Consider the following 8,231-nt stretch of genomic DNA (forward strand, 5'->3'; position numbering starts at 1 on the left):
CAGTTTACAGTAGTGACTGTAAAAACAACAACCATAGATTTTACTGTGAAAAAAAACGGCAGTTTTTCCATTTAAGGTGTTACCTGTAAAAACAACCATAGATTTTACCGTAAAAAACAGTGGTACTGTTTTACCATTTACAGTAATACACTGTAAAACAACAATCTCAGATTTTACGGTAAAAAAACAACAACGTGCTACTGTTTTACCATTTTCATAAGTACACTATAAAAACAACATATATTTACCTTAAAAAAAACAATGGTACTGTTTTAACATTTCCATTAGTACACTATAAAAACAACCTACAGTATATTTACCGTAACAAAACAATGATACTGTTTTTCCATTTACTGTGAAAAGACCCGGCAGTTTTCCCATTTAAAGTGTTACACTGTAAAAACAACAACCATAGATTTTACCGTAAAACAAAAAACCGAAAGCTCGATCGCCAATATTTTATTGTAAAAAAATATACAAAACTGTGGCTCCATTTATAGTAATACACTGTTAAGCAACAACCTCTGATTTTACCGTAAAAAACAGTGGTACTGTTTTACCATTTACAGTAATACACTGTAAAACAACAATCTCAGATTTTACCGTAAAAAAAAAACAACGTGGTACTGTTTTACCATTTTCATAAGTACACTATAAAAACAACATATATTTACCGTAAAAAAAAACAGTGGTACTGTTTTTCAGTTTACAGTAGTGACTGTAAAAACAACAACCATAGATTTTACTGTGAAAAAAACGGCAGTTTTTCCATTAAAGGTGTTACACTGTAAAAACAACCATAGATTTTACCGTAAAAAAAACGGAAGCTCGATCGGCAATATTTCATTGTAAAAAAATAAACAAAACTGTGGCTCCATTTACAGTAATACACTGTTAAGCAACAACCTCAGATTTTATTGTAAAAACAGTGGTACTGTTTTCCAATTTACAGCAATACACTGTAAAACAACAACCTCAGATTTTAACGTAAAAAAAAATGTGGTACTGTTTTACCATTTTCATAAGTACACTATAAAAATAACATATATTTACCGTAAAAAAAAACAGTGTTACTGTTTTTCCATTTACAGTAGTACACTGTAAAAAAAACCATAGATTTTACTGTGAAAAACTTGTCAGTTTTTCCATTTAAAGTGTTACACTGTAAAAATAAAAACCATGGATTTTACGGGAAAAAAAACAAAATCGGAAGCTCGATCGCCAATATTTTATTGTAAAAAAATAAACAAAACTGTGGCTCCATTTACAGTATTACACTGTTAAGCAACCACCTCAGATTTTACCGTAAAAAAAAACAAAAAAAGTACTGTTTTACCATTTTCATGAGTACACTATAAAAACAACGTATATTTACCGTAAAAAAAACAGTGCTACTGTTTTTCCATTCACGTAGTACACTGTAAAAACAACAACCATATATTTTACCGTTACGGAAGCTCGATCGCCAATATTTTATTGTAAAAAACTAAACAAAGCTGTGGCTCCATTCGCAGTAATACACTGTTCAGCAACAACCTCAGATTTTACCGTAAAAAACAAAGTTACTGTTTTCCAATTTACAGTAATATACTGTAAAATAACAACTTCAGATTTTACCGTAAAAAAAAAAACCTGGTACTGTTTTACCATTTTCATAAGTAGACTATAAAAACCATATATATTTACCGTAAAAAAACTGTGGTACTGTTTTTCCATTTACGTAGTACACTGTAAAAACAACAACCATAGATTTTACTGTAAAAAAATATGGCCGTTTTTCTATATAATGGCTCCATTTACAGTAATAAACTGTTAAGCAACAACCTCAGATTTTACTGTGAAAAACAGTGATACTGTTTTCCCATTTACTGTAATACACTGTAAAACAACAACCTCAGATTTTAACTAAAAAAAAACAGTGTTACTGTTTTTCCATTTACATAAGTACACTATAAAACAACTACCGTAGTATTACTAGGAAAAAAACTGTGGTACTGTTTTTCTATTTACGTAGTACACTGTAAAAACAACAACCATAGATTATACTGTGGAAAAACACGGCAGTTTTTCTATATAATGTGTTACACTGTAAAAACAACCATAGATTTTACCGTAAAAAAATATTTTTATTGTAAAAAAATAAACGAAACTGTGGCTCCATTTACAGTAATACACTGTTAAGCAACAACCTCAAATTACAATGGTAAAACAATGGTACTGTTTTACCATTTTCATAAGTACACTATAAAAACAACGTATATTTACCGTAAAAAACAGTGGTACTGTTTTTCCCATCTACAGTAGTACACTGTAAACACAACAACCATAGATTTTACCGTAAAAAAAAAAGGAAGCTTGATCGCTAATATTTTATTGTAAAAAAAAAACACAACTGTGGCTCCATTTACAGTAATACACTGTAAAACAACAACCTCAGATTTTACCGTAAAAAAAAACAAAAAAAAACGTGGTACTGTTTTACCATTTTTATAAGTACACTATAAAAACAATGTATATTTACCTAAAAAAAAACTGTGGTACTGTTTTTCTCATTTACAGTAGTACACTGTAAAAACAACAACCATAGATTTTATTGTGAAAAAAACCCGGCAGTTTTTCCATGTAAAGTATTACACTGTAAAAACAACCATAGATTTTACCGTAAAAAAAAAAAAACGGAAGCTCGATCGGCAATATTTTACTGTAAAAAAATAAACAAAACTGTGGCTCCATTTACAGTAATAAACTGTTAGGCAACAACCTCAGATTTTAACGTAAAAAAAATGTGGTACTGTTTTACCAATTTCATAAGTACACTTTACCGTTAAAGAATGGTGATACATTTTTTCCATTTACAGTAGTACACTGTAAAAACAACAACCATAGATTTTACTGTGAAAAAACACGGCAGTTTTTCTATATAACGTGTTACACTGTAAAAAAAAAACAAAAAAAAAAACATTTATTTTACCGTAAAAAAAATGGAAGCTTGATCGCCAATATTTTATTGTAAAAAAATTTAATAAACTATGGCTCCATTTACAGTAATAATTAAGCAACAACCTAAAAAAAAATGTGTTACTGTTTTACCATTTTCATAATTACACTATAAAAACAACATATATTTATCATAAAAAGTTATACTGTTTTTCCATTTACAGTAGTACACTGTTAAATCAAAAAACGTAGATTTTATTGTAAGAAAAACTAACAGGTTTCTTGAACAAGGAAAAAAATACCAATTGCCATTAAGTTACAGTTGTGTGAGAAATTTCAATCCAATCTGACTTAAAGGGGAACATTATCACAATTTCAAAAGGGTTAAAAACAATAAAAATCAGTTCCCAGTGGCTTGTTTTATTTTTCGAAGTTTTTTTTCAAAATTTTACACCTCCCGGAATATCCCTAAAAAAAGCTTTAAAGTTCTTGATTTTCCCTATTTGCTATGCGACTATCCATTTCCCTGTGACGTCATACAGGGCTGCCAATACAAACAACATGGCGGTTACCACAGCAAGATATAGCGACATTAGCTCGGATTCAGACTCGGATTTCAGCGGTTTAAGCGATTCAACAGATTACGCATGAATTGAAACAGATGGTCGGAGTATGGAGGCAGATAGCGCAAACGAAATTGAAGAACAAATTGAAGCTATTGAGCGAATAGCTATTGAAGCTATTCGGCCATTGCATGGCTGTACCTAATGAAGTGGCCCATAGCATGGCTGCCTTATTAGCATCGCCGGTAAAATGTGCGGACCAAACGATCAGAACTTTCGCATCTTGTGACACTGGAGCAACTTAAATCTGTCTATTGGTAAGTGTTTGTTTCGCATTAATTGTGGGTATCTAGTTTCAAATGTACATACAGCTAGCGTAAATAGCATGTTAGCATCGATTAGCGTAGCATGTTAGCATCGACTAGCTGGCAGTCATGCCGTGACCAAATATGTCTGATTAGCACATAAGTCAACAACATCAACAAAACTCACCTTTGTGATTTAGTTGACTTAATCGTTGCAAATGCATCTGCAGGTTATCCATACATCTCATGTCTGTCTTAGCATCGCCGGCAGACACTCTGGCAAATTCAATGGGGGTCTGGCGGCAGATTTCTTGCCAGTGGCGCAACTTGAATCCCTCTCTGTTAGTGTTGTTACACCCTCCGACAACACACCGACGAGGCATGATGTCTCCAAGGTTCCAAAAAAATTGTCGAAAAAACGGAAAATAACAGAGCTGACACCCGGTGTTTGTAACGTGAAATTGAATATGGCGGCTGTGTTACCTCGGTGACGTCACGTTCTGACGTCATCGCTAAAAGACCGATAAACAGAAAGGCGTTTAATTTGCCAAAATTCACCCATTTAGAGTTCGGAAATCGGTTAAAAAAATACAGGGTCTTTTTTCTGCAACATCAAGGTATATATTGACGCTTACATAGGTTTGGTGATAATGTTCCCCTTAAACGGGTTTAAAAACAATGTGGTGTCTACACCAGAGAAATAAGAATTCACGTTATGAGATGTTGACAGCCTTTTGTGTTCAGGAGATGCCTATCTCACATATCAAATGTGGCGTTTCGGGGGTTCCTTGTTTACCTTCGGAACGATGAAAACAATGGCGCGCTTTTACGAGGCCGTAAATGACAAGTGTCATTCATACAATTGGATGAATGGATCCCCATAAGCGGGGGTCGGCAACCCGCGGCTTTAGCGACGCCCTTGTGGCTCTCTGGAGCTTTTTCAAAAATGTATGAAAAATGGAAAAAAATGAGGGGGGAAAAATAATTTTTTTGTTTTAATATGGTTTCTGCAGGAGGACAAACATGACACAAACCTCCCTAATTGTTATAAAGCAGTGGTCCCCAACCTTTTTGTATCCGCGGACCGGTCAACGCTTAATAATTTGGGGGGTGTCCTTTTTTTTCTTCTTCTTCTTTTTCATGAAAAAGGGACGTTTTTGTCCTGAAAGGGGAGTTTTTTTGTGGTCGGTGCACTATTTGTAAGTGTATATTGTGTTTTTATGTTGATTTAATTTAAAAAAAAAAAAAAACATTTTTTTTTTTTTTTTTTTTTTTTTTTTTAATGAAAAATTGTTCTGCGGCCCGGTACCAATCCGCCCACGGCCCGGTACCGGGCCACGGTCCGGTGGTTGAGGACCACTGTTATAAAGCACACTGTTTGTATTAAACATACTTCACTGATTTTAGTATTCGGCTAGCACCGTTTTGTCCTACTAGTTTTGGCGGTCCTTGAACGCACCGTAGTTTGTTTACATGTAGAACTTTCTCCGACTTTTTAGGACATGTTTTATGCCACTTCTTTTTCCGTCTCATTTTGTACACCAAACTTTTAACATTGTGCATGAATGTACAAAGGTGAGTTTTGTTGATGTTATTGACTTGTGTTGAGTGATAGTCAGACATATTTGGTCACTGCATGACTGCAAGCTATTAAATGCTAACATGCTATTTAGGCTAGCTATTTGTACATATTGCATCATTATGCCTCATTTGTAGCTATATTTGAGCTCACTATATAAAGCGCTTTGAGTCACTAGAGAAAAAACGCTATATAAATATACTTCACTTCACTTCACTTCATTTAGTTTCCTTTAAGTCCTCTTAATTCAATTTATATCTCATGACACACTATCTGTATGTAATATGGCTTTAAATTTTTTGCGGCTCCAGACAGATTTGTTTTTGTATTTTTGATCCAATATGGCTCTTTCAACATTTTGGGTTGCCGACCACTGCCCATAAGAAATAATACACTTTTATTATGTTAGATCCACTATGGACTGGACTCTCACTATTATGTTGGATCCACTATGGACTGGACTCTCACTATTATGTTGGATCCACTATGGACTGGACTCTCACACTATTATGTTACCGTAGATCCACTATGGACTGGACTTTCACACTATTATGTTAAATCCACTATGGACTAGACTGTCAGATTATTATGTTAGATCCACTATGGACTGGACTTTCACACTATTATGTTAAATCCACTATGGACTAGACTGTCAGATTATTATGTTAGATCCACCATGGACTGGACTTTCACACTATTATGTTAAATCCACTATACACTAGACTGTCAGATTATTATGTTAGATCCACTATGAACTGGACTTTCACACTATTATGTTAAATCCACTATGGACTAGACTGTCACATTATTATGTTAGATCCACTATGGACTGGACTCTCACACTATTATGTTAGATCCACTATGGACTGGACTCTCACTATTATGCTAGATCCACTTCGGACTGGACTCTCACTATTATGTTAGATCCGCTACGGACTGGACTCTCACACTTATTATATTACATCCACTATGGACTGGACTCTCACACTTATTATGCAAGATCCATTATGGACTGGACTCTCACTGTTATGTTAGATCCACTACGGACCGGACTCTCACACTTTTTATGTTAGATCCACTATGGACTGGACTCTCACACTATTATGTTATATCCACTACGGACTGGACTCTCACTATTATGCTAGATCCACTTTGGACTGGACTCTCACTATTATGTTGGATCCACTACGGACTGGACTCTCACACTTATTATGTTAGATCCACTATGGACTGGACTCTCACTATTATGTTAGATCCACTATGGACTAGACTGTCACACTATTATGTTAGATCCACTATGGACTGGACTCTCACACTATTCTGTTAGATCCACTATGGACTGGACTCTCACACTATTATGTTACCGTGGATCCACTATGGACTGGAGTTTCACACTATTATGTTAAATCCACTATGGACTAGACTGTCAAATTATTATGTTAGATCCACTATGGACTGGACTTTCACACTATTATGTTAAATCCACTATGGACTAGACTGTCACATTATTATTTTAGATCCACTATGGACTGGACTCTCACACTATTATGTTAGATCTACTATGGACTGGACTGTCACTATTATGTTAGATCCACTATGGACTGGACTCTCACACTATTATGCTAGATCCACTAGGGACTGGACTCTCACACTATTATGTTAGATCCACTAGGGACTGGACTCTCACACTATTATGTTAGATCCACTATCGACTGGACTCTCACTATTATGTTAGATCCACTATGGACTGGACTCTCACTATTATGTTAGATCCATTATGGACTGGACTCTCACACTATTATGTTAGATCCACTATGGACTGGACTCTCACTATTATGTTGGCTCCACTATGGACTGGACTCACAATATTATGTTAGATCCACTATGGACTGGACTTTCACAATATTATGTTAGACCCACTCGACGTCTATTGGGGGTGGGGGGGTCACCCACATCTGCGGTCCTCTCCAAGGTTTCTCATAGTCATTCACATTGACATCCCACTGGGTTGTGATGTTTTCCTTGCCCTTATATGGGATCTGAACCGAGGATGTCATTGTGGCTTGTGCAGCCCTTTGAGACACTTGTGATTTAGGGCTATATAAGTATACATTGATTGATTGATTGACTTAATTCTGATCAAACGTGAGTAAAAGGATTTGCCTCTAAAAGTAGCCTGTGAGTGATGGTGAGGGTGCTTTGGTCTGTATAATAGGAACCATGCTCTTGTTGGACCATGGAGCAGGTCCATGGGGTCCTGCAGGTCCACAGACTGTTTGCCCTCAATCCTTCGCGATGCAAGATTGAGATTTTTTTGGAAATGTGAGCAGTGCTTCAGGCACAGGTTAGGACCTCGGCCCACCAGGAGGTTCTTCTGCTCCCTCGTGGTCAGAGAGGACGACTTTCCAGATGTGCCACACACATCTCGCTGCTCTTCAAAGGCAGACATTCCTGGTGCTGCATAACAGCAAGAGTGTTTAAAAAAGCGGCAGAATGTGCGAAGGAAACCACTGAAGGGTTCTGAGATGCAGAGGTGACATCACCGAGAAACCCTGTGCAACTTCCATGTCTTCATCTTATCTTCCAGTAAGCACCCCACCTTCCTGCGCCGCTTTCCAGCTGTTGGCGCCGGTGACAAATAACCCACGTAATGTTGATTCATGACCAAAACAAGCAAAAAAAGAAAGCTGACAAAAGTAATGAGACACTAGCAGTGTGTTTGGATGAGGCCGTCCCTTCCATCTCAGCTCAGACATGTTGGACTCATGCTTGGATGAGTTTGATGACCTCACTGATTCCAATCTAAATTCCCACAAAACACTCAGACGTCGTGTTCAAGGCTTTCCC

At 36.3% G+C, this 8,231-nt stretch overlaps 1 protein-coding gene across 2 annotated transcripts in view; it reads left to right on the forward strand.

Annotated features, from left to right (window-relative positions):
- The window catches only part of LOC133569304 (collagen alpha-1(XV) chain-like), a 104,045-nt gene that overhangs the window by 54,390 nt on the left and 41,424 nt on the right, over positions 1 to 8,231 (forward strand). The gene's annotated exons all lie outside the window — the stretch shown is intronic.

The sequence above is a fragment of the Nerophis ophidion genome, linkage group LG15 (assembly GCF_033978795.1).
Source record: "Nerophis ophidion isolate RoL-2023_Sa linkage group LG15, RoL_Noph_v1.0, whole genome shotgun sequence".
NCBI classification, from domain to species: Eukaryota; Metazoa; Chordata; class Actinopteri; order Syngnathiformes; family Syngnathidae; genus Nerophis; species Nerophis ophidion.